At 52.9% G+C, this 22,701-nt stretch overlaps 1 long non-coding RNA gene across 1 annotated transcript; it reads left to right on the top strand.

Moving 5' to 3' along the window:
• The first annotated feature begins 9,438 nt into the window (after nt 1-9,438).
• LOC115350115 lies at nt 9,439-11,892 on the top strand. The gene is made up of 3 exons (XR_003926327.2): nt 9,439-9,750; nt 10,816-10,972; nt 11,131-11,892. It is a non-coding gene; the product is annotated as an uncharacterized LOC115350115 (long non-coding RNA).
• The last annotated feature ends 10,809 nt before the right edge of the window (nt 11,893-22,701 follow it).

Genomic DNA, 22,701 nt, shown 5'->3' with positions numbered 1-22,701 from the left:
GGTTCGGGTGCTCCCGGTGGGAAGAGGAGGGTTTATTATTTGTTATTCTGCCCCCCCCCCCAGCACCCCCCCCCACCCCTCCGAACCGTCGCTGGCTGCCGGCCGGCGCGGGGATACACCGAGCATCACCCCGAGCATCACCCGGGCCGGGGCTGGATTTCATCTGCGGGAGGCGAAACCCCCTTCGTGGTGGTGATGGAGGGGGGGGGGAGGCCTTGGGGGGGGGGGGCTAAGGCAGAGGGGGAGGGCTCCGGTACACGTTCGTGGCCCGGAGCGGTGGCAGCAGCCGCCCGGCGCTGCTCCTCTGAGCTCCCTCTGTGCCCAGCACCTCTAGCTGGAGTAAAAGCAGAGGGAGAAGCTTCACGAGGCCGAGCTATATTTAGCAAAACGATGTGCATCAATAACGGGAAGGCGCAGGAGGAGAAGGAGGCAAATCCGTTTGCTGCCTGGGGCACCGTGGGCAGCTGTAGGTGAAGCCCGTTTCCTTCCTTCCCCTCCAGACATGAAACTGCTGGAAGGCAAACCCCATCTTTGGGCGAAAGACCTGGGCACCCCCAAACCCAGCTGAAGTCCCGACTGGGTGCATCTATCCGCTGCTGGTGCTCATGCAGCCTCCTAAGGAATGGGCTGTGCCCCAAGGCAGGTGCCCGCTGGGCACGGCTGTGGGGCACGGCATGGGCCAGGCCCACCAAGGCTGCTGAGAGATGCTCAGTGGTTTTGGGGACTGCTCTCCCTTCTCTTTTCTCACCCAGTGAGCGGTGTCTTGCTGTGTGCTGGCAGGTAAAGTTTCGTGCAGGGCCTGGGTTTGTTCCACCTGTTGCTCCACGCCGCCGCTCAGGCTTCGCCAGCAAAGTGGGTAAGCAAGCACACAACTCCAAACTTTTCTTGCAGTTACCGTGCTGCACCTCCAAACGCAGAGCATACAGCTGCTGCAGCACTTCATATACGTGTCTATGCACGGGCATATACACGTTATTTGCGTCAGCGTTTAAATGCTAACAAGTGCAAGTTCAGTGTTTCCGAAGGGAAGCTTTGCCCTCAGCTCCATTCAGCCAACCCCCAGACTGTACATAAATGTGTACATACATACGTGCATGTGTTTCCTCAGACCGGATAATTTAATCTTCTTAGATTTGTATTATATAATGGGAGCGTATGTGGGTGTTTTACATCAGGCTTCAGCAAGCTGCTGCTTTATGCCAGATTAAAATGAATCACAAGGAACTGATCTAGCCCCTGCAGACGCGTGGAAATTCGGGTGGGTGCGGGTGAGCTCGCTGCGAAGGGCTACCGGCAACCTTCTGCGGCCTTAACAGGAGGGCAGCAGTGGGGCAGAGTCAGTGCACGCAAGCCCCTCACTCCTGCCAAGTCTCCTGAAAACAAAGTTTGGAGCTGGGGAGAGGAGTAAGAAGACAACCAAGTCTCCAAAGCACTGGGGAAACGGCTCCCTGTGTTTCCCTGGCCTGGTCCCCTCTCCCTGCTGCGTACTGCGGGACACACATGCTTGTCCTTACCAGCTTTGCTAATTTCTGCCCTAAAAGAAGACAAAGGCCTGACTTTTAAAAGACTTTTTTGAAGCTGAACCTCCTAAGTTGGTGCCTGATGGTACGTGCAGTGGCTGGGAGACCGCTCTGGGAGGAGAGGCAGGGAGCTGCTTCAGGCAGTGTCGATCCATATTATGAAGTCTCTTAAAATTAAGTTTTACAGCCTGTCCCTCATCTCCCAGTGCATCCAGCTGAAACGTGGGACGCGAGGTGGGGCCATAGCTCAGTTCCCTGGGATGTTTCATCAGAAACAAGCCTGCCTGTCTCCCTCAGGCATACACATACTTGCTATGGATTTCGTTGTCTTTTCCATACAAAATAGAAGCCAATGAAAAACCCACATGCCCCCCTGAGTCCCTCCTGCACCAGGCACATCGAGCTGTCTCACTAAATGCCCTCCTACACTCGGCAGGGCTTGAGGTCCAAGGTTTTCCCCTTCTTGGAAAGCACGCTCCTTTAAATATCTAATTCTTGATAAACCCGAGCCCCTGAAGGAGACCTAGGGACAGGATGGGGGATCCCCCTCCCCTCCGTCCACCCTCCAGGGCTCCTGCAGCCACCACTGAGAAAAAGCAGCTCAGATCACCCATGTCCTCTGGACACCTCCCTTGCCATCCCGGCTGGCATGGGCAGATAGTTTTGAGGTTCTAGCTAGATAACAGCCTTTTGGGCAGGCGGAAAAAAAACCCCAAAACGAACAAAAATCCCCAGGCACGTATGTGCTGAGGGTGCAGATTACTTCCCAGCGACTTGGTGAGAACATCGGCCCCGGTCCTGGCCAATTCCCATCGGGAGGCCTGGGGATCGGTGCTTTTATTGCTCGCTTTGGCTCTCAGCCACGGCGAGATTTATTCGTGTGATTAACCATAAGCGCGTTAATAGTCCTTTTGAAAGAAAAGGCACACCTCCCGTGATTTCCATCAACCATGCTTGGGTGCTTTGCTGGATCAGGCGCAGCTTAAACCCCCCCCAGAAATGTAATGTTTCTTGGGTCAGGTGCATACAGGGAACGCTGTACCTTTGGCCCTTTCCTTTGGGGAAGTCTTTGTGAAGGTATTCAGGTATCCCAGGGACAGGGGATGTTTTATAAGCCTGGGGAGGTGTTCTCTGTGCAGGGGAGTTGTCCTATAATAGCTGTGCCTCCTTCTTCTTTGCTTGCCCCAACTAGGTATGAAAAGCTGGGGCTACAGAAGTGGAGCAGGAGGAGCTGTTGTACCCTCATCTGCAGCTCTTACCTTTAATGAAAATAAGCTTTCCCTTGTAGATAAGCCTTTATAGCAAAGTCTGGGCTGAAAGTGAGGGAGGCCCATTAACCCCTGAGCTGCTGAGCCACTGCATTAAAAATCCGCATGTCCAAGCAATCAGTTTTCATTATGTCTCAGATTCTAGAAGGCCAAATTCTCACTCTTCTCAGGGGGCAAAGCAAGAGGAGTTTCCTGCCATCCGTGGCTCCACAGTCATGAAGCAGTACACGGGAGGAGAGAATAAAATGGGATCAGATCAAAGTATTCAATTGCAAATGGGAACGAAGCACTGTGTTCTTCCTCTGCTCCAGTGACAGGAGCAAGATGCAGGCACTTCAAAGTGCCATTTTTTTGCCTTTTGTTTTCAGCCAGTTCTAGTAAATGGAGCCCAGCCTGCCCTGATTTCCACTTCTTTCCTCATCTCAAGCGCTCACCAGACCCCTGTTTCACTGCTGCGTGTTTTTGCACTAAACACTTGGGACTACCTGGTCACCTGGGGGCAGAAGCAGCAGCACTTGGACTCTCAGCTGGGGTAAACTGATTTCCAGGGCACTGAGCTGATTGAAACCAGATGTGCCCTCATGGCTTTTTTTTTTTGATTCAGTTAATTTTATAAATCTCTGTAATATTTTGTCTTTCAGGACAGTATAAACCAACAGAAGACAAACAAGGGATAACAGCCGTTCACTCATACATTATGAATCGGCAGCAATCTAGCAGGAGCAGCACGCCGGTGAAGAACAGACCATCGCTACCCCCACAGAAGGCATTTGTTCATAACCAGAGCCAAGGAGAAATAAAACTACTGGGGGTTCATTTCCCCAGGTTTTCCCCTAACCTGCGTGCCATTTAAGAGTTTTCATTGCATTTACCTTCAACCACGCAAATATAACCAAACTAATCATCCAGATTTAGATCCAAGAGCCACAGGGGCTAACCGCATGAGAGCCATAGGGCTGAGCATCCCCGCAGCAGCGCTGGCATCCCAGACTCCCCGCAGCCCTTCACGCTGCCGCCTCGCTTTTGCCGAGGGGGTAAGTGAGGCTGTGCGAGGCGACGTGACCGGCACAGGGTCACCCCTGGGGTCACCTCCATTCGGGAGTGGAGCTCGCTGGCTCTTGTCTCCCGGCCAGCGTCGCGAATCCTATGGGGAAAGTTTCCTAGTGAAAAAATAAACTCTTCCCACTTGGAATTTAAAAACAAAACCATGGAAACATTTCTCTCCATCTTAATGTTTTGCAAAAAGTTATTTTAACAAATTTAAATTTGGGGCTTGATTTGACCGGCCGGTGCCCTTTGAAATAGTTGAATCCAGGCCATTGCCGCAACCATGTCGGAGCCAAGCCTCAAGCTCTGGCTCGCCTGACACCCCCACCAGCACCTGGGACATTAAACCTCCCCTTTCTCAGCCAAGAGGGCAGTGGTGGTCAGCCTCTCCCCAGTTCCTGGTCCCTGCACACATGGGAGCTGCCACGCAGAATGCAGTAGCTTACTTTGCTCCCCCATGTTTCATTGCCCACTTATAAATAGTTTGTGTGCCCGGGGATGCTACGGACAGGTTGAAACCGCTGCCACCCGCAGCCGGCCACCTTGCTAGCATCACCAGAGACTGTCCCATATGCCTCTGCCCAGCAAAAGCTTCCTAAGAGGCAGCGACTACCACTCAAACAAACTCCAGGCTGTCCCTGCACAGCCCTACCTGCGCCTGACCCGGCACGAACCCTCTCATCTCCTCTCCGTGCTTGTGGTGCACGGTCTATTTATTTCCTTGGAAAAAAAATAGGCTCTCACGGTGTCATTCTTTCCAGCCGCTTTCCACACAGCATCGCATTTCGCAGTGACTTCCAGATGGTGCTTGAGAAGAAAAAGCCACTCAGCGCGCAGCCGTCCTGCCCCGTGCACCTGGTTGTGGGGGGGGTTAGGGAGCAGAGAGGAAAAACGGGGTTTGTGCCCCATGTCAAGAAGCGAGAAGGATGAGAGACATCTGGCAGAGCGGAGGGGTTTGATCTTACAGACCCGGATGGGCTGCTAAGGGGCCAGGAATTGGATCTGCTTTTGCACCGTTGCCTCTGGTTTTATTTTTCAGTGACCCTCAGGAAGGAAGGGGCTGGGGTGCAGCTGAGCCCGCAGTCCTCCGGTGAGGCTGGCCTGGGGTGGCTCAGCAGATTTCTATCCAGCTCCGCAGGCCCAATTGAGCTAAGCCCTTAAGCTTGTCCTGATAATTAAGTTTGTGCTTAAGGGCTTTACTGAACTGGCGCCTTCGCTCGTGCGGTGACAGCTGCTGTAGATAACCAGGAGGAGAGCGGAGGAGGGTGGCGATGCAGGGGAGGAAAGGACGGAGGACACAGTCGCATCTCTGGCTCGAGAAACCTAAAATATGATGACCCTGTTTTCTCCATGGTTTTCCCCATTGTTCTTCTCTGTTGCTAAAGATAGTGCAGCTCATTAGCCCCATGTCCATCCTGGCCAGTGTTTCACCCAATGCCTGGTCCTGGACATGCCCCCACGCAGTCTACAGGGTGTCACTCGGGGCTGGTCTCCATGGTGGGGACAAGGGGAAGGCAATGGATGCAAAGCTCTTCCCTGACTTTCTGTGTGGACGCAGCATAAAAATCATGGAGGATGGCGAGAGGGGCAGAGGAAGGGCATATAAAAGCAGTCCGTGCCCTCGCTTTCTGTGCTTTTAAAAACTAGCAGTTGGTCAGGTTTGTTTTTTCTTGGAGCCAACAGCCAAGAGGCTGAAACAGCATCATCTCTACTCTTCCCTGGCCCTCTCCCTTGCCCACTGCTCCCAGCAGAAGGGCAGAGTTTCAAAGCCATTTTGCAATAAGGTAAAGTCCACTGAGCAGCAGAGAATCGGGCTCAAAATCCCGTGCATGGGGGTTTGATGGGGACTTCACATGGCTTAGATGTCCCACTAGCACCTCCTTCAGGTTCCTGCAAAAGGAGGTGTCATCTCCATCCTTCTGCTGAACCCTGACAGCACTCGCAGGAAATCTGCTCCAAAACAGCATGGATGAGCAGTGGAGCCCCACGTTCAGGGGAGGAGAAGGTGTCCTCGCTGGTCTGCTCTGGAGATGGACCGAGGACCCAGCGTCCGGAAGGAAGCCAGCAGGAGATGTGAGCTCTCAGGGCAGCTCCAGATCATGCCAATGCAAAAGGACACATTAAGAACAAAGAGTGTCTGGGTTAATATTTATATTCTATCAGGGGAAGTGAAATGCATTTTGGCTGGAATCAGTGTATGGAAGATATTTTCATTTAAAAAATTGAATCTGTTACTGAATCACTGCATTTCACCTTTTTATTACACTAGGGTTTTATTTATTAACGGGTTTATTTTTTTTAACAGGGTGGCTTGCTGGTATTTATTTCCCTTTTTTAATCTGTTGGTCAGATGAGTAGTTCCCTGAGAAGAGTTGACCCTAGAGGCAACACGAGCCCTTCCCACTTTCTGGCAGGTCACTTGCTAACACCAGGGAGACAGTGGGGGCCTGAGAAGCACAGAGTCGAGTCCCCTGCCTAAGAGGGAGAGAGGCAACGTGTAAATCCAAGCATCGGGAAGGCACCAAAACACGGGAGCTGACCAGGGGAATTTATAGTTTCTGTAGGATCTTGTCTCTGCTGTTGTACTTGTTTGGCTTTGCTGCCGTAATTAAAGCAATGCGGCTCTCCACTGTGGCTGCTGCTATAATAGCACAAAGCAGCTTTTACACCAGTAATACTATTTTTGCACGGAAAGAGGACTAACATTATCAATGTCAGGCACATCTGTTCCAATATAACAGAGCCAATGCTCTAGCTTTGGGTGCTGTAAGTGCAGGTAAACCATCACGTCCCCACCACAAATCGTGGCAGAGGCTGAACATGTGGGTGCAAGGCAGCCCCCAGAAGTTTCCCCAGCAGGCTTAGCTTCGTTAAGAAGAGTTGAAAGGACTGAGGAGAGAAAATCAGTACTGAAAGTTTACTGAAGTTAGGAGGATAGTTGCTCACCCAGCACTGAGCCCCAAGCTCCACTGGTTGTTGGATAAAAGCCTTTTAAAGGCAGACTAGGAAGAGCTACGGCCACAGTGCAGGTGAGAGGACACCTGAACCAGGATGAGCTGGGAGGTCTGACTCTTCGCAGGCATCAGCTCCTCTGGGTTCGTGGTACGTCCGTGCTCGGGGAGCACATCCAGGCACTCGGGAGAGAGGGACTCTGACCACAGGGGTCTTGGCAATACTTGTCTCCCCGCTCTCTCCTGCACATGCACGTGTGTACAAGAGCCAGCATGGTCTCGTATGGTCATGAGCCTGTCCCATACTGGTCTTGATGAAAGCTTCTTACTGGTGCCTATTAAATCAAACCATGATGCTCAGCACTGACCTTAACTCTGACCTAAAAAGACCTACATCTGTCAAGGAGCAAGAAGTAATCCCATAAAATCCTCAGCTTCCTACTTAAACGCAAAGGCTAGTTATCCTTTTGCCTTCTGCCCCAAGAGCTCGCTAAGACAGGGATCGATGCACTAATTGCTTCTTTGGGGACTCGAGGAATGAATAGCTAAAGTAGCTCAGCTCTGCAATCCTGCACCTACTCAGCAGCAGCTCTTCCTTCCCTTTCCAAAGGCTGCAACCTGGCTGCAATGGGGACAAGGGTTCTTGCTCCCTGCTTCATGACCCACCACTCAATATAGTGATGCAGCAGGATGGTTCCTCCCTCCTCTCACCCGCTGCTACTCCTGCCATTCCCAAAGCAGCAGGGAAAGGACCCTGACTCCAGCTCCTCACATCCCACACGGTTACAGGCGTGGGAGTAGGACACAGTCTTCACCACGTAACCCCTTCTTCCAGCAAGGCCCCCAGCGAGGGTCACCGCAGTTAGTTTTACACGGCTCTGGGTATTTCCCATGGTAGGAAGCTCCCTGACGGCTGCTGTCCTCTGGCAGCTGCATCATCTGGTCAGCCCACAGGGGAAGGGATGGGCTTTATCTTAAATCTGTCACTGCTGTTGAAAAATTGTAATCAGCCAGCTCAGTCATGCCACTAAAGAAGAGACAAATTCTCTCCTCACCTACCGCTATTGACATCAGTGCAATTGCACCAGGGGAAAGCCCACCCCCTTTGCCCCGCTGCGCGTACCGCTCCCAGCTGCTGGGGGTACCCAGGACAGAGAGTGGCCCCCATGCCACCCTGTGCCCGTAGGTGGGGGCAGCCTCCCCTCCCTGCCACTGAAACCTGGGCACTGAAACTCCTGCAGAAAGCCTGTTAGGGGAAAATTGCCTCCAGAGCTGCACCAGCGGGACAAGCTGATGCTCGCCCGGGTCTTCGAGTCATTCCGGACGGGTGTCAGGCACAGTAAAGCTGCATCCGCAGCCCTGGTGAGCAGGGAAAGCAGCTGGCTGCCGAGGTCTGGATCCACAGCTCTTCTCCTCCTCCTCCTCCTTGTGTGCGAGGCCATCTGCGCTCACCGGCGTGTGCGGGACACGCTCTCTGCCGGGAACGCGCGGCCCTGCAGCATCCCCGCACCATCGCCTCTGCGGGAAGCGGCCACAGCCTGGCCCCGCGTGGGTGTATGCAACTATTGCTCTTCACGTACAGGACCGACGGGTCACACCGTATGCAGAACGGCTCGGTGTTTCGCAGTTACGGAGAAAGCCTGCGCGCTGGTTTTGCGGAGGGAACTCCCGTTTCGTAGGCAGACGGCACCAGAGGGTTTGTGGGTGGGAAGGTGTCTTTCCAAACACAGCCTCAGCCACCACCAGCTTTGTCTTGCAGTCAGGGTGTTTCTGCAACACGGAAATCTATCACCATGCCTCCCTCCCCCCTCCCCAAAAAAGAGCACTCGACAGCTGAGGAAGCAGGTTGCGAGCACAGTCACAACTGATGCTACGAGAAGTGGCACTCGTCCCACAAGCAGCCTCTCAAAATGCTCTGCGAACCCCACGCATGAGCATCACCAACACCTCCGTGATGCACAGCCACCCCTACGGGAGGGTTTGCTGATCAGGCCATGCTAGCCAGGCTCTGTAGCAGTTTGGCAGGCATGGGGAAGGACAAGGATGGCCTTCTCCGCTTGAAATTAAAGGCTACGTAAGCAGGCAGGAGAACTAGCAGCCACCCCTGCTGGGGCTGAGTGAGGTGGCTGGAGCTGGCATCAGGTGGCAAATGTCCCTGGACCTTCAGAGCATCTTGGTTTGTATGGAGGAGGAATCATCCTATTTACCTGGCTGTGGACCACAGGGTCTCACCACTGTGGGACACATGAGGGTCAAGCCTGCTCACAGATGGAGCCAACAGATTCACGGGTACGTTGGACACGGTCAAAACCTGTGGCTCAGCTTCGGTGCCTGGAAGCAAGGGATGGGATAGGGCTACTGCATCTGCACCTCACTTGAAATGTGGTGTTCCCTGATCTGGCCAAAATCCCACTGGGCTTGCAAGGTGGGACTGGCTGGATGAACACGGAGCTGCAGAGGCATCAGGCGCCCACGTCCACGTCTGCAAGGAAGCTCCTCTCCCTTATCGGTGCCTGTATTGACCCAGCCTTGCTAGCGCCTGTGTCTTGAGAGCTATCAGCCTCACCATCCTGAGGGTGTGCCTGGTGCGGGTCCTTACGGAGATAACCCAGCTCTGCAGCAGCGAGCATTTCTGGAACCAATGCTCCCGGGTGCCGCGATACACCTCACTTCTTGTGGGGAGCCCCTGGACCAGCAGAGAGACCCATCATTAGGGAGATGGGAAGGACGGTACAGTGGTGGGGCTGGCCAAGGCTTGCTGTGGACTGCTTTGACAGAAAAGCAATCACGCTCCACCTAAAGGCCTGTGATTTAATCCCAGGGGACCAACAAGGGGAGATCCAAGATAAACAACATCTGTGCATTCACAAATAGGAAATGGAGTTGCTTTCATGTCCTGAGCCTGTTGATTAACCAGGGTTGTTGTTTGGCTTGGCACTCACTGCTCGGTGACTTGGAAAGAAGGTAACTAAAAGAGATCATTTGGATACACTCCCTAAATTCAAGTATCTTTAAATAGTGTGCAGGTTTGCGTTTTGCCTACAGAAGACTGATGGGAAAAGGTAGCAGAAGAGTGCAGATGGCTATCAGAAAGGAACCTGTGTTTAGTCTGCTTGTGCCAGATGGGAATGGAAAGTTTGCTCCCTTGCCAAGTGTTTAAAAGAGGAAATAGGATGTGATATTCTGCCTCCCACTCCTTTCTCTCCCCTGAAACCAGCCCGCTGCTCTACTTCCATTTGTTGTAAAAAGGAAAAAAAAAACACAGCTTGGCCCACGTAAAGCCTTGGAGACAGTTAGAGACACACCTCGTTCCTTTTTAATGTGTTTATTATGTGGAGATGGATGGAACAGTATATTTTTATACACAGCTGGGTCCAGCACCTGTCTTTCAGTCTCTCATATTCATCTGTGTAACAGAAACAAAACTGCAAAGTCCCCGAACCACAGAGATTCTCTGCTGTCATCTCCCTATCTCTGACAAGGAGGAGGTGAACCTCTTCCGCTGCTCAAGGTTCATGTCAGACACCTTGACTGACAAACCTACCTGTGAGACGGACCAAAACTTCTCGCCCGAAACTCCCGTGATTTCCCCTCGTTAATAAATCCAGGTCCGCCCTGAGGTGTGGCTACTTGGGGGAGTTGTGGAGGTGGTGGAGGCTGCGATCCTGCGGGGCTGAGGCCGGTTTAGGGCATTATTTTAGGGAGTCTCAGGGGTTAACCCCAACACTGCCCTGTTGGCCTGAGCGCTGTAGCAACCTCGGTGATGTGGTGCGTCAGTGAACTCTCAGGCTAATCTCGGAAATCTCATGGACGTGGACGATGTGGATCACAGAATCACAAAGGAGCTTTGGGCAGAAGGGACCTGGTCCAGGGTCTCCTGTCCAGCCCCTGCTCGGCGCCAGGCTGGCCTGAAAAGCTGAAGCAGGCTGCTGAGGGCTGGTCCAGAGCAGAGACCCCACCGTCTCCCCAGGCACCGGTTCCAAGGTCTCACCATCCCCATGGTGAACATTTTTCTTTCTCTCTAACCAGAACTTCCCTCGCTGTGACTTGCGCCTGTTGCCTCTTGCTCTGTACCTCCAAGAAGAGTCTGGCTCCACCTTCTCATCAACGCCCGGAGGTGGTGGATGACAGCGGTTAGATCCCCCCTTCGCTTCTTCCTCTCCGGATGGGACCAACCCACTGCCAGGTAACTTAAAAAAATGTCCTAATTGCAGTAATATCCACCCAGCTGGTGTCAAGCATGGGCATTTCAGCAGTGTCCTACAGCTGTAACTTCTGTAGGCTGCCTTTAATCACTTATTGCCCCAGATAATTAAAGAACATTTGTATGAAACCTTTCTGTAGAGTGGAAAGGCCTCTTCTGCTCCAGCCCCTCTCTGTGTGCACCCAGAAACGAAGCCGTGACCGAGCAGAGCAGCAGCGTGTGTTAACAGTGGAGCCATCAGGAGAAAAGCAAGCATGACTTTTATCACATCTTCCCATACAGTCTCCAGGCCACTCCGCAAACACACCCGCCTCGTTCGCAAAGCCACGGGGCGCCGGGTCTGGGCACGGTCCCCACCACCGCAAAGGTCCCTGAGGGGAAGAGGAGCAAAGCCCAGCGCCCACCCGGCTGAGGATGCTGCAGCCACCGGGCACTGACCACGCAGATATCTTCAGCCCGAAAAGGACACAGCTCCTCGGAGGGGAGACGGGGCACCTCGCTGCAAAGCAGAGGGCTGAGCGCGGTGGCCGGGGTGCGGGCAGGAGGGTGGGCAGGGGGCTGGTGCAGCCCAGTCCCCTGCCTGCCCCTGCCCTGCGTGGGAAGCCGCCAGACAGTGGCTCGGCTCTGAGGAACCGGAGATTTAATGAGCAGTTTTGGGAACGCTCTCAGCTTTCCTACAAAGCTCTTTACTGTCTCCGGCACTAATTACTAAATGTTTCCGAAGCCGCTGTCTGGATGAAACGAGGCCCTTCGTTACAGCGACGTTGTTGTGGGTAGCAGGGCGATACTCGGCGGGTGTCTGCTCCACCCCGGGGAGGGGGGAGTGTGGATGTTATTCCTAACTTTTTCTCACGGGGAAAGAAAGGATAAGGCCTCCCTCTTGGCCTGGAGAGAGGTGCTGTTGCTTGCCCTGCCAGGGGACAGGGTGCCCTGCCCCTGCTCTGGGAGGATGCAAGGATCCCTGGTGCGGGGTGCAAGGGAAGTGGGCAGATAGGCGCCTGCCCAGGACATGTGTGACAACCTGCCTCAGACAGGCAGGAAAAATCCAGATGGAGACTGGTGAGACCAGTTTAGTAGAGACAGGATCCCAGGAGAGGAGGGGAGAAGGAAAGACAAGGAGGGGGAGAGATGAACTCAGGCTGGCTGGGTGGCTCGGACCTGACTGGCAAGAAATGAGAGACATGGAGTTAGGACAGGGCTGGGTTCACATGGGGACAGTTGTGGGAGAGATACTTGGGTAGCGCCGGCCTTTTTTGCAAAAAGAGGTGCCATGAGGAATCACAGAAACGTTTAGGCTGGAAAAGACCTTTAAGATCATCAATCCTAGCTGTCAACCATGCCCTCTAAACCATGTCCTGAAGTGCCTTGTCTAATCACCACCCAAATGCCATCTTGACCCCTGCGAGTGCCTACCTTCAGCAAAGGCAGGGCACAGGCAGGCAGGAGGCAGGCTGTACCCCCAGTCTGCCAAGGAGCCAGCCACATTCCATCCCTTCTCCCTTTCCTTGCCTATAAGAGGCAGGGAGCAGTGCTGAACTGCATCCTGAGTGGTATCAAGCCCTGCTGCTGTGCAAGAGCCAGTTTTTCTAAGCAAGGCTCCCCAGATCACAGCTACCTCCAAGCTGCTGGATGGTCGCATCCCCCCGGCAATGGGCAGCCCGGCAGGGTCTCACTCCCCAGCTGCACACCTTGCTCTCAGGTACGGAAAGGTAAAATCTTTCCAGTTGCCCTGGGCTCCTGAAAGATAAAGCGCTGGTTAAGGAGAGCTTGTGACAAGAAATTTGACAAGCCGAGTTAGAAGCGCAGAGAGCAGTGGCAGCCGAGCGGGGTGCATCTGGGCACGAGTCGGGGGGCCGAGCGCATCCCTGCTGCAGGCTGCACTTATGCAGGGAGGGATTTAGCCCTAAGAGTCTTAGTGACGCATCTTGGGAGACTTAGGTTGAGCCTGACTTGCGGAGACGTGACCCGTGCTGCATTTCCTGTGGTCACCTGCCAGTCGGCATTACGTGAGCTGTCACCCGCTCCCAGGCACAACACGTGAGCGTGGTGGCACAAGGACTTGGAAGACAAGGAGGGGGGGGAACCAGCCCAACCCCTTACTGGGTCCAGCCTTGCACCTGCACCGAGGCTGCTGGGACAGGACATGGGACCGGTCCCAAAGGACAAAAACCACTGCTTACAGCTGGCAGGGAACCAGCAGCCAGTTTGCTGTTGCTTTAACTGGAAAGAGGATTTGGCTCAGGGACCCCCACATCTCTCAGTCGTCAACAGGAGAGTCCTTCCCGCTGCCTTGGAGGGGTCAGTATTTAGGATGGGGGAGAGTCAGGACCGCGGTCGCTGAGCACCGGTTCCTGTTTGACCCATACTTGCAAGAATTACAGTATGAGTCACTGCAAACAAAGCAGCAAAGACCAAGGCATGATTTAATGACGTTGTTAATGATAATCCCATCCATAGGTGTATTTTTATAGCCGGGGAAAATGAGAAAAGGAAAGCAAATGTCTTTGACTTGCAGAACGGCAGCCCCAGGGCTGGCACCAGCAGCGGGAGGAAGGAGCACCTGCAGAGAGCACCCAGGTGGTTTTCGCTATGAGGGCTGGCATATACAGAGTCCGTCCACCCTCAGAACTGACCTGACTTTGGTGACCACGTTTAGCTGAGATGAAAGTTGAAATAAGGCCGACTGTAATCCCCAAGAAACCAGGCCACTCTCAGGACTCAGGACAACCAGGTCCCATTAAAAAGCATCTGCCAGTCTGATGTCCCGAGGGTTTCATTATCTTACTTAGCTAGAAGTCATCGGTGAGGACTGATCTCCTGCGGACTTTGGAAGGAGATCGAAAGCCGCTGCGTGACAGTGTTGGCACAGGGCAGTTTCAGGCGCAGCAATGTTCATTTTCCAAATTTCTCGGCTCCCAAAGGCAATGGGACAGTGCCTTTGGCAGGTAGTGTGCTCGGCTTCCTCACTGAAAGACATGGAAACTTAGGAAGAGAAACCTGACAGTCTTGGGGGTGAAAAGTGAAGTGCTTGAAGTGCTCAGTATGGGACAGGGCACAGCTAATGAGCAGCAAAGAGGACACCATGGAAATGCTCGCTGTTGTTTGCTTCTTTCTTCGGCATCTATTTGTCTTTTGACTACTGCAAAGTCTCCGAGCCATAATTAGGAACGAACTCGTTGCAAGAGTTCCCAGATCTAATTGAGCTCTCTTGAAACTAAACCATTTATAACAACCTTTTGCAAGGACAAAACACTATGTACTCTCCTTTGGTACAGCTGAGAATATGCTGTCCTGGGGCCTGATGAGCTCTGCTGCAGCAGACAAGTGATAGGCAGCAACTCAGAGACCGGCTCCTTGCTCCAGCAGGCAAATGGTTAAGCGGCTTGAACCTGATCCCATTGAAATCAATAGGAATTTTAAGATCCCTTAAGCAGGAGTCCTGGGGTGCAGAGCTCAGGTCTGGCTGCAGGGGCTATTGTTAGTGGAGGGGAACCAGAGTGGGCTGTTAGGAAGATGTTTTCATTTCCAATGTATCTGACCTTCAAAAGGTAGCGAGATCCCTAGCCCAGTCCCTAACTGAAGTGCATCTAATGGGACCTTTATTTTCTTTTTTTAATCGACAAAGCACGCTAACTGCCCTGCCTCTTGGCAGGCCGGACGAAAAGGCTCACATTACAGTGGCAGAAACATACAAGGCCAGATCCAGACCTCAGCTGATGTTCTGGACCCCTTGCTCCTCCTCTCTCGTGAACAGCTAGACCTGGGTGGCAGCTGAGGATTTCATAGTGTATTTTTGGAAGAGAACTCTCCCTGCTGTCTAGAAATCATCCATTTGCCTTTCTGCCTGTCTGGGGCAGGAGCACATGATGCCAAAGTCACAAGTTGGCCCTGGGTGACACTCAGGCATCCCTGGCTAGTATGGGAATAGAGCTCAGGGGCATGGTGGGATGAATCATTTATCCACTAAAAAAAGGTAGGTTTGGGCTGAAAAAGAATGTTTGCAAATGCCACCCTAAGTCAGCAGACAGATACAGCAGCACTGCGGACAGCAGGATTAAACCCAAGTACAACGAAGCCCTCCTGGCTGGCTTCAGACAGTGTCTTTTGGGGAAGATTTTTCATTTTGCTGAGAAAACCTAACCACCAGAAACATTCGCTTCAGATTGATCTAAAATGAACCCAGCTGACCTTCTTTCTGATTTGATTAATAGGAGGAAGAATTTATTATTTGTACAGTTTTAATAACAAGCCATCAAGGAAAAGCCTTGGACTGTGGGTGAGCTGTGTCAGGAGCCTCCCGGAGAAGGGAAAGGTGTCCCAGCCTGACCTGCAGTGGCTGCAGCACCATGAGCTCAGTGGAGATCCCCAAGGCTCACCAAGGTGCTTGTTCATCCCGAACCCCAAGCCTTGCATGTTGCAGTTGGATGGCACCCCTCATGGCTTAGGGGTGCTGCCAAGAGCGTCCGCATTGTCAAAAAAGTCCTTGTTGCAGCAGACTTTACAAGACAGAGCAAAGCCAGCCTGGAGCATTTGGAGCGGGGCTGGAAAAAAGAAAAACTTGCAGCATTCTTTTACTATTAAAGTTATTTTAAAATGTCGAAATGTTGCTAAAATACAAAAGGCCACTATGTAGAACTAGCCAAAACCAACATGATAATATAACAGGAACTCATCTGCCCTTTTTTATGTCCTCCTGCCCTCCATCCTCAGCAGACAAAGCCCAATGCCAGACAACGAGCCTTATGTCCAAAGAGGTCACGATTTGCAAGTGCAAAGGGATTTGGCAGAAGCTGCGGTTGCAGAACAACGTTGCGCAGCAGCAGCTTGTTTCTTTTGGGAATGCGAAAGAAGGGACGTTGTTAAGTAGTAACCTTTACGCCTTTAATCCTCATTTCTCTCTTCTCACCCTCAACCCCTTCCCTACCAGCAAATTCACCTGCCATCACCCACCCGGGTGGCACGACAGAGATCAAGGCACAAGAGCCCTCAAACGAAAAGAACGGCCTGAGCAGCAGCAGCAGCAGCAGCGTGTGTCTAAACCTCAAACGGGGTTTTTTACCCAAGCGTTGCTATTCAAACGGGGTTTTTTACCCAAGGGCCAGAGACTTCAGGTGTTGCTTGAAACGAGCCGACGTCGCTAAAGGTTGTTCCTCCTCTCCCCTGACGTAGGCGCTTTTTTATGCTTTAGCTGGAAAAATGAGTCCAGCTGGTTGCATTTTTGCAGGCAGGGTGAATGATGGCCCAGGGTTTGGGGGGGATTTCTTTTTTTTTGGGGGGGGGGGGTGTTTTCCGCCCCCCGAAGGAAGCGGAGCGGCCGCCGGCGGTGCGGCCAGCCCCTGCCATGGTGTTCGCCGACAGCAGAGGGGGTCATCGGGCCGCTTTTCCTCCGCCTGCCGTGCCGGGGCCCGGCCGGCCGCCTGCGGAGCGGCCCGCGGGGCTCAGCCCGGCCCCGGCCCGCACCGCCTTCCACGGGGCTCCCCGGCTCCCTGCGGCCTTCGCCGTCCTGCTGCTGTCCCCACCCGCGGCGGGGGAGCGGAGCCACCCCACGGAGCCCAGCGGCTGCGGGGGCACGGGTGGGCTTCGTTCGGCGTCAGTCTGACCTCCTCCCCCTCCTCCTCCTCCTCCTCCTCCACCTCCACCACCACCACCACCGCCGCCACCGCCACCACCACCACCACCACCACCACCACCACCCACCGCCACCGCCGCCACCACCGCCACCACCACCACCACCACCACCGCCGCCACCACCGCCACCACCACCACCACCACCACCACCACCGCCGCCACCACCGCCCACCACCACCACCCACCACCACCACCCGCCTCGGCTGGCACTGGCTGGTTGGGTTCTTCATGTCGCCTGGGTGGGGAGGGACGTGGAGGTGCGGGGATGAAAAGGAGGAATGGGTGCAGCAGCTCTCTGCCTGGGAGGGAGGTCTCCGGGGGGGGTTTTGCCCCGCTCCTCATCTCCACGGGCCTTGGGGTGGGAGAGGGAGGTCTCAGCCGTCGGGGAGATGCAGCTCCTGAGCTGCTCTCGCTCCACCTCGGAGCGAAACCGTGGGCAAAACTTGGGAGCACACCTCTTACCTGAGAGATGTCCCCCGATGGGGGTCTTGACGCAGGGTGGAAATTCGTTCCCACCACGGAACTGGAAGGTCCTCGGCTCTGTGGGACCTTGGGTTGCAACCGAAGCCGGGCTGGTCCGACACCGGCCAGAGGTAAATGTGGTAAATGGAATTCACTCGGAGCAGATACGATGGTGGGACACAGCCCCACCGAGCTGCTGTGCCGTACACCCTGCCCAGTGCCGGCCCGGTCATGGAACTGGTCCCCACGAAGTGGTGGATGTAACGGCAAAAGGAGACCGAGCCGGATAACAGTACACCTTTTACAAATTGCTTCAGCTCCTGGGGATGAAAGGTATTCTATGAAGCTAAAATATTAAAACTACCCTGGATTATTCATTAAGCATCAATTATCATCATCACATTTACTGTCAGATGTTTCAGCGTTGCTATTCTGCTCTAGGAGGGAACATATTTTTAGGCTGCTTTCTGAAGGAAGGGGTTCTTGGGGTCAGTCGTGCGGTCTGGTTGTCTCTCTGTCCTCACTGATTTGGGAACCTCCTGGTTCATTTCAGCCAAAGTTTACAGAAGGCTGGAAGTCTCCAAAACACTATGTACTGGAAGTCTCCAAAATAGTACGTTCCTGCAAGTTAATTAGCAAAGGGGATGGTGGGGGAAGCCCCCAGACCCAGCTAGTGGTGTGGGTGCAGGAAGAGCAGGCACCTGGTGGGGTGGGCACGGACGCTACCGGCTGCGGGAGAAGCTTCAGGCAGGGTGGCATCGCTGCCGGCACCGGAGAGCTCAGCCATGCGATGCAAGGCCCCGGTAGACTGGGCTCCCCTAACTCTGTTCCCCACTGAAATTGTTTACTTAAATGCCTGTCAGGTATGAATTAGCTGTTTATTATACATTCTTTTTACTACTTCTGCCTCCCCTTGTTTGTGCTTTTATAGCATTATAAAGTTGGAACAAGTTTTGGTTTAGGAATAAAGCCAGCCTCATCTGCAAAACAGGATGTTCCAAAATAAGATCTAATTTTCCTTTGCGAGAACCTAAGGTAAAGTAAATTGATATCTACTCTAAAGGCAAACACAAACAAGGACTTATTATTTATCATTAAAACATCTTTAAAAGGCTCTAGAGCCCTAAAAACAAAAGTTTGATGCTGTATAAAAGAATTATGTTTCTGAGCTGTATCAGTTCAATAATTAAAACAGCATCTATGAAATATAAATGTAAGATATTAATAAATTAAATTAAATTAAAGCCACTGAAAGCCAATTATCTTGTAAAAGATCTCTGATAGCTAAACTAATGAGATGTAGAAAGATTAATTTAGATCTCCATTTTAGGAGGTGATTATAAATTGCTATAATGCCACATCCAGTTACTAGGTTGTTATTGAAACTTGTGAAATACATTTGGAAGGGCTTTTAAATATTCAGAATGAAGTAGAAATTAGAAAGGAGTTAGAAATAATTAAAAATTAGCTGTCTTGTCACATTGCAGCTTTAATCCTATTACATCTTCTAGTTTACAAAACTTCAGATGTCTCTCAAAGTATTGATCTGCAGGGACGGTGGGATATACAAGCAGGGATTTATGTGTTTTAATAATTACAGAACTTCAAATATTTCTTCCTGTTTCACTTATTTGGGAAATTGTGTCTCTGTAGGATTATCGTGCTCACTGCTGGTGCTGCCTGATGGATTTCTTTGGCTGTAGGGCAGGTTGGGCCATCACCCGCAGTCCCGTCAAGTCCCCAAAGACTCACCTCTCTCCTTGCAGCGCCTGGTGAAAATGCTGAGGAGCATCAGTCATGGTCTTTTTGGTCAGAGCAAAGCACAAGGCCTTCGCTCCTCTGTCCCTACAGCTGTTGTAGTTCTAAGCAAAGCACAAGGCTCTTGGGGACAACAGAAGGATAATGGTGACGCAATGCATGCCTATAGCTCACGAAATACAGTCTTGCCACTGCCAGAGGTTGGCCATGGAGGTTCGCCAACCTTGCTTTGGTTGGGACTTGCCACGCGGGGAGCTTCGCGTGAGCTCTGTAGCTGTAACAGCAACCGCCTAACAACCCGGGACCCTCACCCATCCGCACTCAGGTTTTGCTTCGCCTGGTCCAAGAGGTGCCGAAAGCCCTCCAGCAGCACGGCTTGGCTGTATTTCTGCAGGGCAGCAAGAGCAGCTGCGGGCCCAGCAATCACTCCCCGAGCCGGGAGGAAAAACGCAGCCTGGGGTGCAGGCAGGGGAGGGCAGTGGGGCCGCGAAACCTCCGATACTGGCAGCCCCGGAGCTATGAAGCACTCCCCCGTGGGCAGCCGCGGCATCGGCGGAGGAGCGTGACCTTGGGGCTGGGAAACACCGCTTGCGGGCAGCAGGGAGGGCGAGGAGCGGGTCTGCAAGGTGTGCCCAGCTCTGCCTGGAGGGTCCGTGCGGACGTACCCAGCTCTGGGCACCGAGGAGCACGGCGGGAGAGCCTTGGACGCGGGGTGGACGCAGCCCCAGGTGGACTCGAGCAGAGGAGGAGGAGGCAGAAACCCCACTCCTACCACCGCCAGCCTGGAGAGGCAGACGGAGGGGCCCCACCATCAGCATCGTGCTGCCTGGAGGTGAAGGACTCGGGGCTGCGACACCCGCAGCCCTCCCCGGGCAGCGGAGGGGTGAGCGTAACCCAGGGAAAGCTGCAGCGGCTGAGGGAGGGGGTGGGTTTGATACTGATAAGGGATTTTTTTTTCCTTTTATCCCCTTTCTAATATTCTAGATAATACTGTCTAGCATTGTAAGTAGATTGATAAGCACTCTCCGATCAGACTGTTAAAACTTTTAAATAGTCAAACAGCAGATTCTCCCATGTAAGGCGTGTTTCTCTAGCCCACATAAAGGCACGAGCTGTGGTGCATTGAACTAGTGGAGAAGGCAGCAGCCCTCCTGGGAACCCTTATGGCATTTTTGTGAGCAGCCCTTCTGGGAGAGCCTTTTCTGGGTGCCGTCCTGGGGCAGTCGGGGACAACCAGCAACAAGGCTACCCTGTGTTCCCATAGCCCCAGCAAGTGTCTTGCTTAAAGCATAGCACCCAGTTTTAGGGTCAACACAGGCACCCCTTTAAAGACTTGTTGAAATTCTTGAACTGGGAAATCTAGCAGGAGGGAAAGCCCTCTGCCTTCTGCCTGGGAGCCTCTAAGCATCCCTGGACAGGGGAACGAAAGCCCTCTGCCTTGTTTGTGAGAAGAGCTAAATTAGAAATCCCTGCTTAGGGGATTTCTTGGTTGAGAAAACCTTCTGGAGGGAAGAAGTACGCTAGAAAAACAACAGAGGAGCCGCCCAAATTTGGGTGAGCCTCTGCTATCTTCTCTCAGCCTGCTTGAGTTGTAATTTGGAAGCAGCCCTTTCTGTAGAGTCTGAAATACCTTTAGGGGAGCCAAAAAGATGTCAGAGCTGGCAAATTGGGTTATGCAGTGGGGACCAAACCCCTGGGGTCCGAACTCTTGCAGAAGTATCCAGCAGGCAGACCTAGAGTTTGCCAAATTAAAAGAGACAGCCAAGTCTAAACTCTTCTCCCGAAAATCCTTAAAATGTGCAGGAGTGTGGGCTCTGTGGATAGTGGCCAAAAATTTAGCTGAAGAAAAACAGGCAGCCCAGGTAGAGATTCAGAACCTAAGGGAAGAAAACGACAAACTGAGAGCAGAAATAAAAGCTCAGCAACTTAAACTAGAGGAGGGTAAAATTCGAGAAGGAGTTGCAGCTGTAGAGCAAGTGCAAAGTGTTCTCCAGTATCAAGAGGTGTGTGAACAAAAAAAGGCCATTTTGGATGAAGATCAGGCACTGAAAGAAAAACTAGCTGTCAGTACGAAAGCTGTCGAGGAGGTGCAAGGAGCAATCCGAGCATTAGTGCAAAAAATACAGATCCTAAAAGAGAAGGGCGCAGACCACGGAGCCTGCAAGGCTGAGATGGAAAAGTTAAAAGCAGCATTAGAGGTGAAGCACAGCACGGTCATGGCCCTTATGAAAACGCCCTACCAAGGAGATGATGAGCACTGGGACACAAAAAGATGGTTTAATCCAGATGGCAGCCCCTCCGAAGAGGACTGTAAGCCTGCGAGCCCACATTCGCTAGTTTTTGAGATGCCGGAAAGGTTTAAAGCAAACCCCGTTTCACTTGCCGGTGCTCAGGTGGCTGTGAAAAGGGAAGGCGGAGGAGCAGAGGGGAAAAGCAGGGGAAACGTGCAGCCCCAGGCAGATGGAGTTACCGGGGGAGAAACAACCACTGCTGACCCGGCTGCACAGCAGTCCAAACCAGGGAGCGCCCAGGGAAGGAGCAAGCAGTCGGCAGGGAGTGCCTGGGCAAGGGAGGATGGAGGGGGCTCCGGGAGAGCAAAGGGCAGCAGAGGAAGGGAAAACCCCAAGGTGAAGAGGCACTCGGAGGGGCTGCAGACCTCTGCCTCCGCCGGTGCGACCCCCCAGATCCCCTCCTTGGGGAAAGGGAGGAAGGGAAGGTGGCAGGGCAAGAGGCAGTGGCAGCAGGGCACAGCTCCCCGAGGCGTGGTACAAAATACCATGGCCAGGAGGGAGTTAAGTATCATGCGAGTGGACATATGGAGGCAGCTTCGGAAGCATGGGGAGGATATGGCCCGCTGGGATAATGCTCCCATCAGGGTTTTGCTGGATCGCCTGCTGGAGATCAGCGGGAAAAGAGAGGGAAGTGGGCCTGAGGTCCCTGCCCTCCCTGCCACAGCCTAGGACAGACGGTCCCCCCCTTCCCTGGGCTCGTGGTCAGACCAGAACGGGACCACCGGGGAAGGCTTCCATGCTGGGAGCACTGGGGGATCGGGAGCAGAGCCCACGAGGCATCGCCCGTGTCACACGAAAAGCTAGGGCACCGGGTGCAGGCTGCGGCCGATGCAGATTAAGAAGTCTCCTCTGATGGAGAAAATGCAGGAGGAGTGAAGTGTTAAGGGGTTTTTTTTGTTTGCTTATTTTTACAAGAGAAACAAAGAGGGAGAAGTTGACTTTTCCAGCAAGAGAGCCAGGGCTGCGATGAGCAGAGGCTGCTTTAGCTCTGCCACAGCCGCCCTGGTGCCTATTTCACGGCAGGGAGTCCAGGCAGGGATACCCAGCATGGCTCAGGCCAAGTAAGCAGAGGCTGTTTTGGGAAAAAAGCAGAAGAATTTAAGGAGTGATAAAACACTGGAGCGAGTCCAGGCTGTGATACCAACTGGGCTGCGGTGTGTGCGAGCAATGATGTGCAGCAGCGGGACAGAGAATGAGCTATACGTATGAAGGACTGTGCAAGGAGGGTTATAGGAGTCCCAAGCACGGTATAAATCCTGCGGGTGAAGCAAGGAGAAGAAAACAGCGTCTTCTTTCTGGGTCTTCTATAGGCTAGCCAGAAGGGTTTGGACTTTAAAAAAAGAAAGAAAAGCACTATTTTCAAAAATAATACCTGCCTGTTACCAGAGGTAAAGCAGCAAAATCAAGAGGTACAAGTAGAGCAAATTCAAAAGATAGCAACGCAAATGAAGCGGTTCACGCTTAGCATTAGTATTGTTAAATTCAGGAGTGTGGTTTCACATAAGCATGTGGAAGTATGTGCAGGAAAGAGATTTAGTAGCCATATCAAATAAACGGAAAAAAGGATTGCAA

Source organism: Aquila chrysaetos, chromosome 13 (genome assembly GCF_900496995.4).
Source record: "Aquila chrysaetos chrysaetos chromosome 13, bAquChr1.4, whole genome shotgun sequence".
Lineage (NCBI taxonomy): Eukaryota > Metazoa > Chordata > Aves > Accipitriformes > Accipitridae > Aquila > Aquila chrysaetos.
This window is presented reverse-complemented; position numbering and strand designations above follow the sequence as displayed.